The sequence below is a fragment of the Pseudopipra pipra genome, chromosome 5, assembly GCF_036250125.1.
Source record: "Pseudopipra pipra isolate bDixPip1 chromosome 5, bDixPip1.hap1, whole genome shotgun sequence".
Lineage (NCBI taxonomy): Eukaryota > Metazoa > Chordata > Aves > Passeriformes > Pipridae > Pseudopipra > Pseudopipra pipra.
Genome location: NC_087553.1, coordinates 34,370,777 through 34,392,375, shown reverse-complemented (window position 1 = coordinate 34,392,375; position 21,599 = coordinate 34,370,777). Strand labels below are relative to the sequence as shown.

Genomic DNA, 21,599 nt, shown 5'->3' with positions numbered 1-21,599 from the left:
GTATTAGAAAGAATAATACTGAAATATTTGTATTAATAGGTACCCCTGTCAAGAGACTTGTGAATTCTGAACAACAATAGTTAAACCACAATTTAATTAAGAAAACCCAATATATCCCAATATATCAATAGAGCAAAATAGCTGAGTAATAAAAGTGAAAGCACAATAAATAAACACAGAAAGCCTCATAAATAGAAAATTTCATTAACCACCAAGAGGTAGAATAGTGAGAACACTTCTTCACATTTGAACTCTAAAGTTTCTGTAAAGGTTCGTGTACAGAGCACATTATTCTAGCACCTTTGAAGACATGGTTTCAGCTCTCAGGCTTCAGTTGTAGTTGCTCTTGTGAGTCTTAACATAGACCAAAGAGGAACATACATAAAATTTTAAGTTGCAACAATATTTGAAACTTCTTTATGGGCTGAACCTTAGTTCCATGCAGGAGAGCTTAAGACAGTTTATGAGATCAGTTTATCTTTACAAGGAAAGCAGTATGCGAGTATATTGACACTTCTCAGAATTGTTGAAGTGATTTTAGGAAAAGTTGGTAAAATGTATTTCAACAAATGTTTCAGTCTAGATGGTATGGAATGGTTGGGGTTGGAATGCACCTTAAAGATCATCTAGTTCAACATTTATCTAAGAATTTCATCAATACTGTGTTGGGTTCGCATAGCCAGGTTTTGGTAGCAGTGGGGCTCTAGAGTGGCTTCTGTGAAAAGCTGACGTGAACTTCCTCCATGTCTGATAGAGCCAATGCCAGCCAGCTCCAGGATGGATCTGCTGCTGGCCAAGGCCAAGCCAATCAACAATGATAGTAACACCTCTGTGATAACATATTTAAGAAGGAGAAAAAAAAGTTATTGTGCAGATAAAATGGCAGCTGGAGAAGACTGGAGTGAGAATATGTGAAAGGAACAACTATGCAGACACTAAGGTCAATGGAGAAGGAGGGGCAGGAGTTGCTCCAGGCACCAGAGCTGAGATTCCCCTGCAGCCCGTGATGCAGACCATGGGGAGGCAGCTGTGCCCCTGCAGTTCATGGAGGACTGTGGGGATGCAGAGATCCACCTGCAGCCATGCAGAAGACCCATGCCGGAGCAGGTGGATGCCTGAAAGAGAGCTGTGACACCATGGGAGGCCCATGCTGGAGCAGGGTCCTGGCAGGGATCTGCAGACCTGTGGAGAGAGGAGCCCATACTGGAGCAGGTTTCCTGGTAGGACTTGTGACCCTGTGGGGCACCCACACTGGAGCAACCTGTGCCTGAAGGACTGCACCCTGTGGAAGAGTGATCCATATTGCAGCAGTTCATGAAGAGCTGTTTTCTGTGGGATGGATTCACACTGGAGAAGTTCATGGAGAACTGTCTCCCGTGGGAGAGACCCCACGCTGGAGCAGGGGAAGGACTCTTCTCCCTAAGCAGTGGCAGGAGCAACATGTGATGAACTGATCATAACCCCCATTCCCCTTCTCCTTGGGCCACTGGTGGGGAGGTAGAGTTTGGGAAGGAGGGAGGGCTGGGGAGAAGGTGTTTTAAAGTTTTATTTTACTTCTCATTACCCTGCTCTGATTTTGTTAATAATAAATTCAGTTATTATCCACAAGTTAAGTTTGTTTTGTCTGTGACGATTGGTGAGTGATCTCTCCCAGACCTTACCTCAACTAACAAACCTTTTTTTATATTTTCTCTCCCCTGTCCAGCTGTGGAGTGCAGTGATAGAGCAGTTCTGGTGGGTGCCTGGCATCCAGCCATGGTCAACGCACTGCAAATGGCTAGTAGATAAACCATTAGGAAACCTCTAAAGTACAAGGGAAAACTGGGAAAGTGCCCTGAAAAAGTATGTAAAGGGCACAATTGTTGTCTATATACACTGACTTAAGTGCCCTCCCATGGATCCTTTAATAGTTACTCCAAAGGACATACACAGGTCTATATGGATCTGTGGTCTTATCCACTAAACATGTGTTTCAACAATGCAGTATTTCCATACTTTTACTTATCCTTTCATAATTGTGTCTGTAATTTATAAATAATCAAACTTTTATTCTTTTTAATTAGGATGGCTGCTTTATGATATTCTTGAATCTCTACCCAGTGTGCTTGATAATTAGATCCTGAATGAATCAACCAGTAGGTTATTAAATCAACCTGCTTGAAATTTATGTTCCCTTTTCCTCTGCCTGCTCTTCTCCCTCTACATTTTCCATGCCTTGCTGCACTGTATTTTAGATCAAAGAGGAGACATGGGAAGTGTGTCATGCCCTACTCAGCCTTGTGTGTAGTCTGTTGGTTTAGATAATTTCTTCAAAGATGCAATAGGTTATAAGACCACAAAACACACCAAAATCTCATTAAGTATGTCAATAGACGCTTAGGATGACAAGAACTTCTGAAACTAAAAAGAAGGCCTTTCAAAATATCAAGTTTTCCACAGTATTATTAAAATGTTTTAAGTGGTCTCCATGGTGAGAGGAAAGTGAGCTTCTATGATGAATTACATGAAGTAAGTGGGGTACAGATGAAGTTTCATGCTCTTATTTGGCATGTAATATATTACATGAAGCAGGAGATAGATAAATTGTGAGTTATTATAGTGTAAGGCAGCATAAATGGAAAAGCTGTGCTTTCAATGGAATAACTTTTCAAAAGGTGTATGAAGGAAAGACAGGATGATTGTACTCGAACAGAGTGACAAAGAAGATGCAGACTGACAGAACTCATAAAGGTAAAGCCAGATTTCTGAATTAGCCCACTCACCCAATGTCAAAGGATGAACCTTATTCTTAGCGATATTTAGCATCACATTTTAGTGTTATATTTGGTTTTCAACTACTCACTTTCATACACATTTTCCTATTATCATAATTAAACCTTTCCTTTGCTGAAAAAAGAAAAAAAGATAACTTTGAGTATAATTGCCTCATAAAGTGACCTCTGGTGATCACAAATGAGTAATGGATTTTTCCCTTGCATATAATAAATAATGTAAGAAACCCTATCTTCTGGATGCCTGTAACTTGGAATGTTATGCTATTCTGAAGGGAGGTATTGTCATATGCTAGTATAAGAGGTAAAGTCTTCAGTGAGGTAGCACACCCCAATGAAGCAATAAGCCTGGGGTGACAACCTGTAACTCCATGTTAATGCTTATTTTCACAGACATCAATATGCATTTGAATAAATGATTTTCTGCTCAGTACTGTGCATATTTTTAGAGATATGCAAAACACATCAGAGGATTTAGGATCTTTAAGGCACTTACATTTAAGAGCACCTAATTGTTGAATCTCCAACAGGCATGGTTATGAAAGAGATATGAAGTTGTTCTTCTCAATCTGCACAGGAATAGGTATTGATAAACCCAGCCACAAAATTTTAGTCTCTTAACTATGTTTAATTTTCAAAATTTAAATCCCATGGTATTGTGAAACGCCTTTCTAAACTTTTGTTACTAAATTAATCCTAAAACATTTCCTGGATGCTTAAGTTTCCTATTCACACACACTTGATCTATGGCACCCTAGCAGTGAGCAGGATGCTTTTTTGATGTGCTTTTTGGTATAATGCTAAAGGTTATCTCTGCTTGGACCTCCTCTTTGAGCACTGTGAGTAGTTCTGGTGTGGGGTCCTCTTTACATGCAAGCAAATGTTGATGAGTTGTTTGCTGGAAATCAGTCTGAAAATCATTAGTAGAGCCAAGGATATAACTGATGAATCTTCTTTCCTGAGTGTTAACCTGTATCACACTGACATTTTTAGAAATGAGACAAGTGTGATGACATATCAAACCCATTTGGAATTAGCTGCTGAAATTTTTCAACCAGCTGTATATGTTTTAAAACAGAAAAAGATGAAAGTGATTAAAACTTTAGACGGATTTGTTGCCTAAAAGACCAAGGAGAAAAAAAGACTCCAGGCCAATTTAGTATAGAGATAAGAAGAACAGACATTTTAATGAGCCTCCAGGCCCCAGTCATGCGCGTGCGCTCGGACACGGGTTCTATGATTTTATAATAATGTCCATCCAATCCCCATTCATCCAATCCCCTGGTTCTGCCCCATTCTGCCTCCCGGCACACCCCTTTGGGAATTTAGTCTTGGGGAATTTGAGACCCCTCTTTCATCATCTTCATCCTCCTCACAGCATGTTGAGTTCTTGGAGGCCCTCCAAATTTCCAGGTTTGAAGGTCACTTTTGCCTATGTTTACATCTTCTGGTGCTGGTCTTAAGGTGTTTTTCTGCAATTCCACATTGAAAAGAAGACTAAACAGCTAACAGAATTTTGAGGGATTGATATGGGATGGGGTTTGGTATGTGCAACTGTTAAGCTACTGCCGTTACTTTTAATAGAAAATACTGGTAAGGGATATAACACAGTGAGACAGCAAAAGAATGTATGTTAATTATGCTGGTAGAGAATGTCAGTGCCTTGTCAGAGGATGATAGTGACTTCAGTGTGGAAATGGTACCTGAGTTATGTGCTGCTGTAGTTACTTCTACTGGAAATACTTATACATTAAAATCTACATCCACTACCTAACTACTTATAAAAGCGATAAAAATTAAAAAATCAAAAACTCTGAGTCATCAATTTGGTAGATAAGGATTGTTGTTTGGCCCTTTCATTATGTTCTTCAAAGTTCTCTTTGAAGCAACTGTTTCCTTCCTGTCTGCCAGACATACGCTGTGCAAAGAAAATAAGTACAACACGTGAGAAACTTCACACAGAAACTTCAACACTTTAGACAGATATACTATGGCTACCATTTAATGGTTTCCATTTCTTGTGGATAACCTCTGGGTTATCCAAGTCTTCTTCCATCTCAAGTTGTAAAATATAGCCTTTTCTTCTTTTACACATGAATCACAACTGTGACCTCTAGAAAAACAGACATATTATCTTTTATATTTATTGTATCTTTCAACCAAGGGTCCATCACACCCTGAAGTAACCTGGGAATGTCATATTTGAATCACTAATCTACCATTTTTCAGTGTTGAAGAAAGCTTATCTATTTTCTATTCCCTCATATATTTGTAATTTGTATAGTTGATTAGTTAAATATGTTTCCAAGTTTCCCAGTTAATTCTTGTTAAAGAATTCTATTAGCAGATGAATGTAATTCTGCACATTTTTTTTTCAAGTTGTTGAGTCATTTGCTTTTCAGCTGCCATACACAGGTGGTATGTACAGGAAAACATGTTTCTTACCATGATAAGTTAGATTGCCTGTGCAATGCCAGATGTGTACAGCAGACAATATGCTTCCAGGTTAGTGATGATTCAGTATGGAAGTGCTGGATTATGGTAAATAGTTATTAAAAACATAACTAAATGTTTTTTAAACTTTCCTAATTATTATATTTCACAAAGTGGTTACACATTAAATTTGTTCTTTTTTCAAACCTCTAAAAGGAAACTAGAATTTTCTAAGTGTCTTGCAGCTCAAATGAGATGTACAATTTTAGTATGAGCTGGAATCCATTAAATAATGTCTGAGTTCGCTAATGAAAGATTATGAACAGTATTATTTCTAAGTGCAACCACCTGTTTGAAATGGGTACATAGAGTGTTTTAAATATGAAGATTTCCTTTAGTTTTGTAACATCTCAAACATAAAAAACATATATAAGCATCATTTGAAAGGGGATTTGAAAATTTCTAATATTAGAGCAAGGGCACAACAGTAACAATTCTCATTTAAAAAAAAGCCTCACCCTCTGCTTTCAAAATCTCTGTCGTTCCTGTACATGAGGAAAATGTCAGTGGTATAGGCAAATGTATCAGGATTTTTCATTTCATGTTAATTCCCACCATACTGTTAAAAGTGGGTTACATGTATAAAAATTAGGTGGCCACATAGGAAGAGAGTATAATACAAATATCTGAATTAAAATATTTTCAGATTTTGTACTGAACCTCAAAGTGACAGACTTTTGAACAAAACTATATATTTTGTTAACTCTTATTTTCTTCACCACTTTTGTAGAGCAGTTGAGGAAAAGCTTCATACTTCAGATAGTCACAGAGGCTTTAGGGTGAGGAAGGATGCTGTTATTATGCTGCTCTGCCCACAGTTTCCTACCTGCCACCATGCCCTCCCTTCCGTTGGTATAAGCATTTATAAAGCTACACAAGTGACTAGATTTGGGGAAAAAATCTGAATTCAAGCTATTTTGATAGATAAAAAATAAGAATTGAAAAAGCATTCAGAAAAGATACTTGTACTAGTGCATGGAGGGCAGGAGTGAGAATTACATAGGCATTTGATCTTAATGCTGACTCATGACAATTTACAGAGATGAGAAAGACATGTTTTAAATATAATTTCATTAAGTGGTAAGAAAAGCAAAGGTGTCATTAAGCCAGATTTTAATTTCCTGTTTCATAGATGAGACAACACTCCTGACTCAAGATCATGATGCATAACAACATTAGTATAAAATTAGTATAAGTACCACAAAACCACCTGCCTGTGAACAGGCCTAACATAAGGAAAGAAAGCCACAAACCCCAAAAATATTACTTTTACCCTTAATTGTATCAGGAAGTAGTGCAAGTGAGCTGATGAACTATGGCAAGGGTAATGACCACATATGCTGAATCCACTGCCCAGAGAGACAATGAGTGAAGCAGTCAAAGCCTTTGGGCACAAAAAAGGAAAGATTTGTAAATTGTAAAGATTTTGTTCAGATTGAATTTTCCAGTTTCAAGCAAAAGTTTGATCTAAAATAATAGTCATTATTCAACTCTAACAGCTGTATATTTCTGTGAGTAACAGCCCAAATCCCAAGCTCCAGTGCCTTTAGACTTTCCCTTCAGGTAGTGCATTGCCTTTTTCTTGTTTATTGATAAATACAAATATTTGAAAGCATAGCTCTGTTTTCATGTGAAAATAGGAATTATAGACCTTTTTGAAATAGGTGGGGTCAGAATCTCTGTGGCAGGCATACTGTGTTAATATTTTTGTTCTATGAAAAGCCTTCTAGATGGGTCTGAAGATATCCTAGTGGGTCTGAAAGAGGTGCATATGAACTTTACTTGTCTAAGGAAAACAGCTGTAATGTCACCAATATTTCCAAAGGCTATACTTTTGGGTCACTTCACTGAAGACTAGTTTTAACATTTAAGATGTTCCTAGCAGCACTTCACAGCTGTGCTATTATCAAAGCTGGAAGGCTGGAATTAAGTTGTCATCACTGTCGCTTCTTCTGAAAGTTGGCTTAGTTAAGTACAGCATCCATGCTATTATACCCTGAGGAATATTTTACCACAGCCTAATGAAACACATCATTGCTCTAAGAATATATAATCTTTTCTGGAATGAAAATTAGGTACAGAAGAGTCTGGCCACATTATTACCAACATATGTATGTCAGTGTAGTGGTTTATTTGGATCCACCTTGAAAACATTACCCTGCATAAGAAAGTATACAGATGCAGAGGAAACAGTAGGGCTGGGCTTACCTGGAGATATTTGGTGCATCATATAGTTCTGCATGACTTTAACAGCTTCATTTTGTTCCTCAGATCCTGCTCTGCTCTTTGAGACCTTAATCTAAAGCCCACTGAAGCCTCTAGAAGTAGGTGTTATTAATCAAAAGCATACTGTGGATAACATCCTTACTTGAAATTTTTGCAAGATTCAGGAATTTATTCATATGAAACACATAGTTGATTAGGATGCATTTTTGTCCTACATTTCATGTAACTGGCATAGCAGCAAGTAATGCTGTGTAGTAAAAAGTCTACTACATTTCAGTTTTCAGTTGTTCATGATGCTGTGGGTAAATGTTATCCAGAAAAATTACTGCTAAGTTCTTCCTTTTCACAAATAAAAAAAATTGAAGAAAATTGTGAAATAGTTTATACTATATTCTTCAACACTCAATTAGATTCTTTCAATTTAAAGTAACCTTATACTGTAAATTTACTTCAGCTTTATATCTTAAAAAAGTTGTTTTCTTTTTCAGACTCACTCTTTTCCATTTGTTCTGCAATGAAAATGAGACATCAGTTATGGCTACAGAGTAATTCATAGCATGCAGTTGATCTATAATCAGTAAAAAATCATTTAAAACTTATTTAGTAGGAGTGTGAACATGTATATGCTCCATTTTGCATCCTTCAAAAATAAGGGGGAAATGATTTGAAAGATAAGTGTGATGATTCTGTTTTCTGTTTATGGATTTCTATATGTAAGCGATATCTGAAGCCTGGAGATATAAAATAAGGAACTCCAAATAAAAGGCTCCCCAGAAAACTTATGTTGTTAATAGAAAAGGCAGTCTAGGAACTGGTTTATAATCAGAACTCAAATGTGGACTGTGAATGGTAGTACAGGCCATTGTCACCTTTCTTGACATTTGAAAGGTACAGCATTTGTTCTATCTTTCTCTTTCCCTCCTTTCTATATTAATTTGCTCTCATGAATTCCTGGAAGACTGAAACATAATCCTAACACTGCTTAGGAACAACTATTTTTTTTTCTAAGTAGGCAGCAAGTACTCAAAACTATGTAATTTTTCAGCTTTCTTGAAAGAAAGTGAAAATAATAAAAATTTATGAAGGAATAGTTCAACTATGACAAGGCTGCCTGATTTATACATTTACAATATTTGTATCACCTACTGTTTCACTTGCTTCCGTTCAACAAATATTGAGACCTGCCAAATGTCTAACAGCTTCAGAGCTTGGCTGTTATATCTTCTGTCATGGTTTTCTAATTCTTTCTAGAAGGCTTTCTAATTCTTTCTTCTTTTATCAACAGAGTGACTTGAAGCATATGTAAAACATGGTTTATTTCTGTAACCATTTATTGGTTTACAATTTTACTCATGCATTTTACAGCAAATATTGTAGAAAAATACGTAAGGTAGGTAGCTAGGCTGTGTTCATTGTATTGTAGTAAGTTTTTATGTTTGTTTTTTTTTTTACTACAAAGATGATAGAGATAATTTGCTTGTTTGAAAAGAAGAAGTCTTTGGGGCAGTGTAGTGGGAATAATTCCTACACAGTTCCTTGCTTTAAAATTGTTTAATTTTAATATTACTGTAACAAATTGAGCTGAGTATGTTGATATATAAAGAAAAATTAATGTTCTCCAGAGTTTCAGGTTTGTTTTGAGCATATATATCCTGGAGACTTTTCTTGGTTTCAGAGGGCTTTAGTGAATCAGAATGAATACAACAGGATTTAGGAAGAAATGTGTTTAATGAACTGCATCACAAAAAGAAAAACAGAAGATAAAATGCTATAATATAATGTCCACAAAACCATTGGCATAAAATTCATGATACAGATTTCCCCTACAGTATATTGGAACTTCTCCCACAGTAATTGAAGAGATATTTGTGGAGCTAGTCATGCGTCCCTATTAATCTGGAAAGAAGCCCCAAACATAAAGCTATTTGAGACATGTTAGAGATGTTATCTGTTGTATCTTACAGATCTAATTTTATGCTTACAGGTGAGTGCTTTATATGATTATGTAAATACATGCTTAATACACACCTACTATGTAGGTGTGCCTGAATCATAGGTGGATGCATATCTGTAGCAATTGCACGAGTTTCTTCAGAATATCTTCAGGAATCACACATAGTTGTTCATCTGTAGTTTGAGCTTGCAAACAGTTCAGAGAATCACAGAATATTCTGAGTTGGAAGGGACCCACAAGGATCATCGAGTCCAACTCTTAAGTGGTGTTATTAGCATCACACTCTAACCAACTGAGCTAGTCTCAGTTCTCTGTGCTGAGAGAGACTACAGAGCTACAGACTCCCAAATTCATATACTAGGATGTTCATAGCTTGTGGGCTTGAATGCTGTTATTTTTGTTATGTCTGTAGAGATGTGGTTTGAGAGTTCACATCATCAAGAAGTCTCTTGATTTCCCTTTCACATAATTCCAGAAAATTTGAGGTTGGAGGGGAACTCTGGATGTGATCTGGTCCAAATTCCTGCTTAACTAGTAACCCAGAGGCAATTGCCCAGGACCATGGCCAAACAGCTTTTGAATATCTCCAAGTGGGGAGACTGCACAGCTGTTCTGGGCAACCTATGCCAGTGCTCAGGAAAAGAAGTGTTTCCTGAAGTTCAGAGCAAACTGTCTCTGTTTCAGTTTGCACCCATTGCCTCTGGTCCTGTCACTGAGCACCACTGAAAACAGCTTGGCTCTCTCTTCTTTACATCCTCCTTTCTGATATTTGTTCATGTTAAAGAGATTCTCTAGTGAACCTTCTCTTTTCTGTGATGAACAGTCCCAGCTCTCTCAGCCTTTACTTGTAAGACAGATGCTCCAGTCCCTTAACCATCTCTGGGCCCCTTTGTTGGACTCTCTCCAATGTTTATCTTGCACTGAGGATCACAGAGCTGGACACAGTACACTCCAGACTTAGTCTCACCAGTGCTAAGTAGAAAGGAGAAATATCCTCCCATGACCTAGTAGGTAACACTCTTCCCAGTGCAGCTGAGGACACCATTAGCTGTCTTTGCCACAGGAACACACTGATGACTTGTGCTCAGCTTGGGAGCCACCACAACTCTCAGTCTCTTTCCAGCAAATCCACTTTCCAGCTGGGTGGTCCCCAGCATATATTTGTGCATGCATTGTTCCTCCCCAAGTGCAGAACTTTTCAGTTCTTCTTGAACTTCATGAGGTTCTCTCATCTCATTTCTCCAGGCTTTCAAGATCTCTCTGGATTGCAACACAACTCTCTGGTGTATCAGTCACTCCTTCAAGTTTTGTGTCAACAGCAAACTTTCTGAGGGTACACTCTGTCCCATCATCCAGATCAATAATCAGGGTTACACATGATTGGACCCCGCACTGACTCCTGAAGAACAAATTCCTTGAAAAGAGAAGAGAGAATGAAGGGCTATGAGGGACAATGGTGTCTATCAGCTGCTTGAGCAAGATAGCTAAGCAAAGGTGAATATGGAATTCAGATGCTTAAGCTTATTCATCTTCTGCTATTATAGATATTAAGCTTATTCATCTAGTGCTATGGTCTCAAGCCTGATATTTAATAGCATCTTCAAAGGATCTGTGTCTCTTGTGGGACATATCATATAAGCTAGTCCCATGTAATTATTTTAGGCTCAAAAATGGCATGAATTGCCTGCCCTTAGCCATATGAAACACTCTCCAAGTGTCTACTAAGTTATTATCTTTCTGAGTTTCCTGAAAGATGTGAAGTTTCTCTGCTTTATGGACTGGACCACATGCACAGATCATAAAGGTAAACATACTATATGACATCCCCTTCTATAATTTTTCTTCTATGAAACTGCTTTTATCTCTGAATGATATGAAATTTTGATGTTATTAGCAGAAGATTTAAAAATCTCTACAGTTTCTAAGAATTACCATGCATTAAGTATTCTAACTTAAAGGTATATTTTTACTTTTCCAATATTGTACTATGTTTGAAAATTTGTTCATTAATTCCAATGTTATTTCATTTGTATAATCTCATCTGCTTTAAGGCTCACCTTGCCCATTACATTATTTGAATTTCTCCAGCAATTTTGTAGAGGCAATTTTGTTGACTGATAATTATGTTAATTTGTCGTGACTTGTCATGCTCTTCCTATTATAGACAGCAATTTCATGCACATATTATTAAAATCTTCACACAGACAGCTCTTCAATGATGTTCGCTATAAACTAGGCTTAAAATGAGAATATGCTGCCATTCTAGGCTTAAAAATTTTAAATTATCCTACTAATTGTATTTCAGGTTGAATTTATAGCAACTTATTTCAATTTAGAAAATTTCTTAGTCAAAAAATTAAAATAAGCATGCATAAAAGAGGAAGCATCCTAGCTTGATTTAAGTTACTATTCTGCAAGTATGCCAGATACATCTGAAGTTCCTTTATGTGGTTTCTTAGCTGTTACTTTGTACCTCTCTTGTGCTTGAATAAAGATCAAGGTGGAGAAGCAGCATCAGGAATGTTAAATGAAGAAAATCAGTAATGCCAAAATGGCCATCAATTTATAATCAGCAAATTAGAGCTCGGCACACAGTGAAAGTGACAGAAGAAAGCAGGCAGTGCTGCAACGTACATATCAAGGTTATGCTCTGACAAGTGGCACCAGCCAGGGCTCCCATCAATCAGGTATTCTGAACAGAAGCTGCAAACACTGAATTCATTTGGTGAAGTGATCACTATTCGATAGCCAGCAGAATGGAATTTTGCTCATTTGTTTTCAGACATCACCTCACCTGATCTTTGAACCTAAAGCTTCTGTTGTTAATAACACCTGCTATTGTACTCTGTTAATGCTCATGTGTAGCAGACCTATTTGTAGTAAATGCTCTGCAAATATCCTGCAGGAAACGAACTTTGCCCAAAATAGCCTGCAGCCTAATTTGAAATTAATTCAATCAGTGCATATGATAAATGAGGGAAGAAGAGATATCTTAAATTTTGCTATAAAATAACATATTATTCAAAGGAGGTGAAAGGTAAAATCAAACTTGTTGTGAATAATAGCTATTGAAAGAAAATATTCAATGGGGTCAGAAAACTTACACAAGTTAAACTTATAATGAACTGAAAAAAAAGCTTCTGATTAGAAGCTTTCAGTGAGCTTAGAAGGTTGCAGAAATCACCATAAATACAGTGTGTTTTTAAGATGAGAAAAAAATGTCTATATAATGAACTTATGATTTGATTTCATACCTTTGTGTACATTGCTTCTCTGGAGACCATTTTGTTCAGTCTTTGCTTTTGCATTTCTCCTGAAATGCTTCTACATAGGCATTTAAATTGTCTTGGAATCTGAGGAGTTGTATTTCAAAGGCTGGGTCTGTACTATGTAAGAGTTACAATGCTCTGACACTCTGGGAATTTTTGAGGTTAAACAGTAGGTTTTCATGTCTGCTTAATTTATTTATTTTTTTGACAGAGCTCTGCTCTGTCCAGATAATCTGAAAAGAACATTTTAAAAAATATTTATATAGGGTATGTACCCCACCTTGACCACTGACTGTTGGTTTGGTATTATTACAATGCAGTTTTGATATCACGATACAGGACAGAATCTACCTGGAGATGGTTTCCTGATTGACCTGGAAATCTGCTTTAGATTGCCAAAGCAAATCAGGCTTAAAGCATCAACCAGACAATGCAGAGACTGATGTCTCAGCAATACAATAGTTTTCCCAAAATCTATCATGGCAACTTGCAAATTTTTTCTTGCAGTTTGCAGAAAGAAATTAAAAGCATGATGAATATAACTTCCTGCCTTGCATTTTCCTCAAGTCATCATCCTACCTTTAGACTGCAAGACATGCTCTGGTGATAACCAGGTCGATCTGGCAGCCATGCAGCAGCACAAGTATTTGGGCATATGATGATGTTAATGGGTGTCTTTGTCAGGATTAGCACCCCATAGAATATCTAACTGGAGATCTGGAGATGCTGATGCAGTGACACAATAGTTACATTTTTCTTCTATTTCAGTGCTGCAGTTGGGATCCAGCAAATATTGTTCTCATCTCTTACTGTGTTCACATAGGAAGCTATTTAATTATGGACTTTTTTTTAAGGTTTATATGAACAGAATAGATTGTCATTTAGTCACAGAGACCAAAATAACTGGCCATGTTATTTGCTCAGTTATATATTCATCATAAACTGGTAATACTTTTTTTAATTTTACAAATTATGCAGAGATTCCACTCTTTGTAGAATATACAGAGCTTGGATATACCTATTATTTCTGGAACAAGACCTCTTTCTCCATCTCTAAGTTACGTGTGGATGATGTTGTAAGACTTCATACATTTGTCAATGATGATATTAATTCAATGGCATTTTATTGCATTTACCAAGGTGTGTAATATCTAGAAAGCCTGGAATTATTCACTTCTAAGTGTTACAGCTGAGTCTTAATAGGTTCATGCACCTAGGATGTGCTGAAACTTGCAATGCATGTCATTAATTTAAATCCTGAACCAAAGTGTAGAAAAATTTGAAGTTCTTCAAGAATAGCACACCCATCTGAATGGATCTATATCAAAAAATTATGTGAATGGAGTCTTACCGGGACCACAGTGCTGTTAATTTGTTATTCCCAATCAATCAAGGAAGATGAAGAATAGGGACAACTAGAGTGAAAATGCAAAAAGGGCTGATGCTGCTTTGCTGTAACCAGTCAGTAGAAGCCTTGAAATCCTGACAATATGAAGTGCTGAAACATGAGTGAAGCACCTCTTCTGTGCTCCTTCTCTTCACACTAAGAGCATACTGGAGAATTTCCTTTCTTGTTTGGCATTGGTATACAGAACCTGTGCAGAATAGAGATATTTTTTTCTTCCTATAAGTTACCAACTAAAGAAAGCTCTTATGTATTCACTCTCATGACATGTGAACTGTAGCAAACCAATTCTTAAAATAAATGGACATTCTTACCCTCCTGGAAACTCAAGCTCATGCTGCAGTACACCACGGTGACGTGGAGAGCTATGTCTGGGACCATCATATTAGAAACAGTTTTTTTGTTTGTGGGGGTTTGGCTCTGTCTCTGGTAAGCTGGGTATCTTTAAACAAGACAATTTTCCTGAAGCTTCCTCATCCATAGGAGGCCTCTTTGAAATACTTTGAAATATACTTTTGAAAAGTCACATTTATGTGTGTGTGTGTGTGTGTGTGTGTGTGTGTGTGTGTAAACTAATTAGAAAAGCTAGGTAACAGAAATGACAAAAAATAAATAATTTATACATGACCTGAAAATATTAGGGATAGTATTTAGCTACATATGGAACCATTCCTGTGTTTTGTATGAAAAAAATAACCTTCTCTTACAGTGTAATGGAAATTGATTTATTTTTAGCAAATTGATATAGCCATATCCTTTTGCTACATTTGGTCTGCCAAAGAGACTTAGGTACCTTAAGTTTGATTTCTGACACCAGATGTGAGGTAACAACATAATAGGAATATCCATGTATGCATGGGTATATAAGTATATATATATATAAACACAAAAAATAATGGCAGTTTTAAAGCCATTTTTACAGGTCCTGCATCTCCTGCTACATGAAGTGAAAAAATAAGTCAGAATTACTTTTTGCAGATTTCTCCAGACTATTTCTTCTTTCTGCTCTCTCTCTTTAAATTTCCTGTAAAATTTAGTTCAAATTAGAAAATCTCAGCTCTCCTCAGGCTATGCTGTCTTCCTAGGTCTTCAGTAAATAACTTCCTAGGAGCAGATAGCAGCTGGGAGAGTGTCTTTATCACCAGACAAAAATCCATCTCTTCCAGCTTTGATGCCTGTAAGTAACTGGGAGCTATTTTATTTACATTAAATTTGCATGATTTCCTACTGCCTTTTTCAAGCCCTTTTCACTTTCAGACTTTACTTCTGCTTTCCTTCCAAATTTCATGTAGGTTGCCAAGGTAAAACCATAAGATTTTGACTGCATTAATTTATTCTTGTTATTTATAAGTGCAGCTGTATCTGGATAGTGCAGAGAAACTTAAATAATCATAATATTACTAATGATGGAGAAACAGCAGTGTAAAGTTTTTTGTAAGCTAAGTTAATAGCAAAATGAAAAATCACAGCTTACAGAACATAGCTGCAGAAAATGAATGAGTTTTCCTAAGGAAAGATCTGAGACCTTTTTCCTTCATCTACACAGTCCTTCCCTCTCACTGCTAGCTGAAAAGCTGAGGGAGGGCACAGAGAAACCTATTCAGACTTGTAGTATACACAGGACATAATAGAATTGTTAATACCCTGTTATTTTATCATTGAAGATAGTTGAAAAATCAGTCTGGTATTTGGTTCAATAACTCATTTTACAAACTGAGGCAGGCAGACAAACAGAGAGGTAAACCACTCCATAGTCAGAGCTTGGCAGGGCATAATGGCATAGGAATTGGCACTCTGAGTGTTTGGTTTGCTAAGTCATGCACCCCTAGACATAGGGGGAGGGATTTCTGCCATCTCAGGATGTCTTACATGCTATTGTTTCTTTCAAGACTGATATGTACCAAAAACATGCTCATTGCAATTTTTCAAATACCCTGTTGGTAAATGACCTTTGCAGGATGGCACATGTCCCACTTTTCTCATGCCTATTTCCTAGCTAAATTGTTTTGTTCTGCACAACCCATTGTTTCCTTCTTTTCATTTATCTTCAAAACAAACAATAATGCATTTAGAAAAGTGGTATTTTTGAATAGAGAAACAATTAACCTCATATGTGCTCTAGTGCTTACAGGATAGCGTATATCCTGCTGCATGTCTACAGATGGCTCTTATTTGGATTTCCATAGAGGATGCTGGATTTGGACATCTTGTGCTCTCTGTTACTGGCTCAGCAAAATTAAAATATTTGTCTTTTGTGATGGCACTGGTTACAACTGTTATAATGGTCAATGTGTTTAATAGATTCATGAGAAAGGAACAGAATAACTCTAAATTTACCAAAAACTACGTGGACAAAGATCAGAGCTAGATTGTCCTGGAATCCCTCTCCAGCACAAAAGAAGGGGCTAAAACATCATCTTTCATGTTTGTGATCTGTACACACAGACAGTCACAATGAATTCAGGATGATTGCTTGGAATTATTGCCACTCCCACCTACAAAAGCTGTGAAAATGCTACAAAAGCTGACAGTACCTCTCTGTCGTGCAGGAAAAGATTGTACAACACATCTCTTCAGAATGTGGAAAACCTGCCACTCTAATTTACATTTCTGCCCTTTTCAGATTTCTGCTGTAATGTAGTCCACTTATCATTACACAGTGCAAGCCAAGGCTAGAAGTGACAACCATGAACATTGCCATGCCTCAGAGAGGGGGAGTGAAGCATGAAAGACAACCAAAACAACTCTTGCATTTAGAGTGAAACAAACGTTATATGGCACTAAGTTCCCTTGGTGGAAAATGCTGTAACTGGAGACTGAAGTCAGGTATAGATTTGGCATTTGTGTCTGTATGTTTGTTTTAAATCAGCAGAAAGGGTAAAATAGAAGTTTTTTTATAGAACTTTTTTTTAAATTAAAATATTTCATTTTGGAAACAGGAACATTTAAGGAACATTCAAAGTTTGAAATACTTAGTATTTTGATTTTGATTGAGAACTTACATATTTCAGACTTGAATGTGCAAATTAGAAAATAAGAAGAGAAGGTGCTTAAAGATCCCTAAAATAATCCAAGGACATCTTGAACAGAAATTTCCAGTGTTTTTTGCATTTGTTTGATCAACACCTCATAAACGTCCCTTTCAGTCTTCCTCTCCTCTTCCCCCTTTCTGCCAATTTCTTGATTTTGGTAAAAAAACCCAAACAGTCCACTTTTAGTAGTAATAGCTTTGGTGAATTGATAACAGGACAGATATATCAGCAGCATTAGAAAGAGTAGGTCTCGCACATTAATATTGTAAAATCTCTTTTATCATCAAACTGCCAAACAATTCATTTTTATGGAACAACATTCAGAGCAGAGGTTTATCTTCACTCTCTTTGACTCAAATGCAGTGAGAAGCTGTTACTGCCAGGTCCGTCTAAACAGACCACTTAATGACACCAGTGTCTAGTTCACAGCAACATGATGTTCTTCAGCAGTCCCTGAGGATCTCCATGCTCAGATCTACCTCAGCTTTTCCTTCCTACTGCTTTCATCCTATGCCTGTCAGAATTTTATTTTTTACAATTGTGCAAATGCAACCACCTTTTTAAGAGGTCATAGCAAACAATATCTTCTTACAGAGTCATCAACTTTTTAGGGGTATGCAATCAGTTATGATTCACATCAAAACCAAAATAAGCTCAGGTATTTCCAGGCTAGCTGGTCCATATCTGCAAAAGTGTCCTAGACATTTACAAAGATCATACAGCTTTTAAATTTGTCAAAGTTACACCATGACAAATATTTTTTAATGGAAGAAATAGTCCTCTAATAGGTGCCTTTTTTGACAAAAATTCTACATGGCAAAATGTGTCTTGGAATACTTCCCTAGAGAAATATTTGTGTTTTCCTGAGAACACAGTGAAACCTCAATAATTGCAGAATGTGATTTATTTTCCCTCTTCCATTTTAGCTGCAGATATTCTTCCCAGTGACAGACTGTAGCTTGCCTTTCTCCATATCAAAGGTCTACTGGACAGTCCCTCAAAGAGATTCAGGAGAGGCCTTTATTCCCCTTTTCCACAGTTTCAATTCTTTACTGGTCAAGTATATGCCCTTCAGATGTATCCATCTGTCAGGGAAATCTTTTAGCTTCTTAGACCAGACACTAAACTGAGACTACCTTCCTCTTCCCTCCCTGCCAACATGAAAGCAAAACAGCAATTAAGGCCTACCAGATTCTACCTTTCAAGCATCTGTGATTATTTGGGAACAAACAGGCCTATTTTCTATTCACCTAGAAATTGCATGCAGCTTTCAGGGTTTATACTATCGGATCAATTGCCTGCAGCTTGTTACCTGCTCAGAGTTTAAATGAGCACAGCTGTCTCTCTCAAAAGGCTCCTAAGGTGATACTGCTTTTCTCTTTTTCTGATAACCCACTATTCTTCCCCCTTTTTTCCTCATGGTGGGGCACTTGAATGATTCATTTTCTATCTTTTCTCTGGCCTTGGCAAAATGAGTCTGTAGTCTTTCTAGAAACATGGAGAACAGAACTCTGAGGAATAAAACTCAATACTCTCATTCAGATATTGGCTTCCTACATTTTATCATACTTTAACTTATTCACTTAGACAAAATATTATACAGCAGATAAATTGAGGCGTGCACGTAACATCACACACAAGGTGATGCTCTTCCCTCATCGTCTCATCTTTGTTTTGTCCCTGCACACATTCCCAGCACATCCCCATACAAAACAAAGCCTTCTCAGTTAGGTTCAGTAAGATCTCTGAGCCATTGCTACCTTCACTTGAACTCTGAAGGCTGTTCTGGTTCACTGCTGTTATTAAAAGGGGAATTTGAAAAAGTGTTCTCCAAATTATGCCTTATTTCAGTTCTTTGAAAAACCCTTTGTTTATCCACAGATTCTTGGGTATTGCTCAGCTTTTTGTGTGTTTTATTGTAAAATTAATGGTAACTTTTTTTTACAAAATACATATTCATGTTGTTTATTGAGCTTCCAAACACAAAAGAAATATTTGTTTTATTTTTTATAAAATTATATTCATTTTTTATTCCTATGCAATATTCTATCCTATACGGTTATTTTCTTTTTATTCCTTTTAGTATTCTTGTAAACCAAATGGATTCTAGCATAATAGCTTCTTCCATGTTCCTTCTTGCAAAATGAAATATATTAAATGAATTCCACTTCAAGTTAAATCACATCTCAGCAGATTTGTGATGACTTTCCATTTATTTTTTTCTGTAATTTGATAATTGATAAAGAGTATTTAACAGCTTATTTGATATCTTCTATTGATATCCTTTGAGTCAGACCAAGATGTAAGTGGAACAATATACTCTCCTTATGAGTTAAATGTAAACACAGAGATATCTTTGAGGACCCAGGTTAAAAAAAAAAAACCACAAATTTACGACATTTGTATCTGATATAAAAAAAATTATGTAGCAGACTTAAAATCCTTTGGAGTTCTTCTGATCTGAGTGCAGATATGTTGAGATCCTTCCTATATTCGGGTTAGCTGAGCTAACTGCAGCTTAGTCTAGAGGTGAAGAGAAACTGCCTCTGTGTACAGCTCTCCATCCTTTGGCTGAAGTAGCACCTTCTTTTCTATTTTCGAACAATTCCTTATTCATTTTTTTGTGCATAAATTTGTCCAGTCCTACATGGAAGATGTGTTGCCCTCCAATTTTATGTAATGATGGTGTGTTTCTTAAAAAGTGAATTGATTTCCATCTTTGCAAAATTGACTCATTAAAAAGTGTTACAGTTTCAAAGACAACATGATTGTGCGTTGTGAAATAGGACCCTGTGTTTTTTTACCACTACTGATACTGTTTTATTTCTTCCTTTATACTCAGTGGACTAATGGAACTCACCTGTGTTGTATTTTGTTCCAAAATCCTAAGTTTTCATTCAATAAAACAGTGTTTCTAGCACTTCCTTTTCAATGCAAACCTTAAAAACACCAGTTAATTTAAAGAAATTATATTTTCTCAGAATCTGCAACAATGTTCACCAGTATTTTTGAAAAGTCTGAATAATCTTCATGGGAACTGCTAAGCTTTTAATTGTTAATCTTTACCTTAAGAACAAGCAGCTATGTATACTTACTGCCTGATGGTTTTGTGTAACAAGTCTATAATGTAATATGATCTGATCTGTACAAAAATACATAACTTGATTGAAGCCATAAAGATATACTGTTATTGATGCAATGTATTTTATTAGAAAAAATATATTAGAAGAACTAGTATATTAGTCATTGTTAGTCTTTAACTCAATTAAGAAACTCTCCAACATTTTTCTGGTGCCACTAATATTGAAAAAAGGCATTAACACTGACCCTTCTCGTGTGTTTGACTTTTACCTGCCTCAGTCTACAGAATTTCTGAAGGTATCATAGCAGCAGAATGTGAAAGCTATAGCTGATTGTGAAAGTTATAGTTCATAGCTTTTGCACCTTGTATTATTTTTTATTTAAAGCAAAGAACCTAACACTATAAAAATCTGTGGTAGAGACAGAAAGAGAGAACGATTTGATGATTCCTTTCCTTATACCATAGTGTTCATCAGATATTTGCTTGCACTGTAGTTTCCTTTTGCATCTTCTAAAATTATATGATATTTAAATGTGCATCAGGTCCAGAAATCCTGATTCAATTTCAGACATAAACCTACATTTCATGGTCTCTTTTTCTTTCTGTAGAACAACAGTAACATTACACCAAATTATCTTTGTTTATGGGAGACTTGGAATCTCTGTCTCACAAAGAACACAGGATATAGGCATGTTGACTTTACATCATGTTTTTTCTTAGTCAAACAATAAAAATAGTGATGTTAGCATCACTCTGTCTGGGATCTTTGCACGTTTGATCATTGTAATTGTTGAAGTGGATCTGCTGATAAAAAACCTTTTCCTTATTCATATCCTCCTGCAGAAACTGGATGCTCATAGTATGAATGGATGTTCTCTTCACTGGATGAAAAACTGGCTGAATGTCTGAGGCCAGAGTGGTGGTAGATGGAACTAAATCCAGTTGCTGGCTGGTCACTGATGGTGTTCCCCAGGGCTCATCTAAGAATTGATATGCATGCAGATAATCCCAGATACCAAACCATGTCTAAGATATTAAGGTGAAGTTTATTCTGAAGTTGGAAACCCTAAATACACTGCTAAAATCACACAGAGGGCAAAAGAGCAGCCCAGGAAACCCGTTCTAGTGCTTTTATAACGATACCTTTCACACGCACATAACTTCAAGGCTGTATTCTCCCCTGTCCTTGATGGACTCTCTCTCTCTCCCAGCAGGGGCCTCACAGCATGTCTCTGAGGAAGTGTTATCTCTACTCAGGAATCCTACTTCTCAAAACAGGCAGAGAATAAACATATGTAGCTATAATAAATGGAATTTTTCCACACTGATCTTTTCCTAGGCCAAGTTTTCTTAGCAGCTAAAACTTC

The 21,599-nt window shown here is 36.6% G+C and overlaps 1 long non-coding RNA gene across 1 annotated transcript in view; it reads left to right on the top strand.

Moving 5' to 3' along the window:
- LOC135415286 (uncharacterized) overlaps positions 1-21,599 on the top strand; it is a 69,317-nt gene that overhangs the window by 34,699 nt on the left and 13,019 nt on the right. The gene's annotated exons all lie outside the window — the stretch shown is intronic.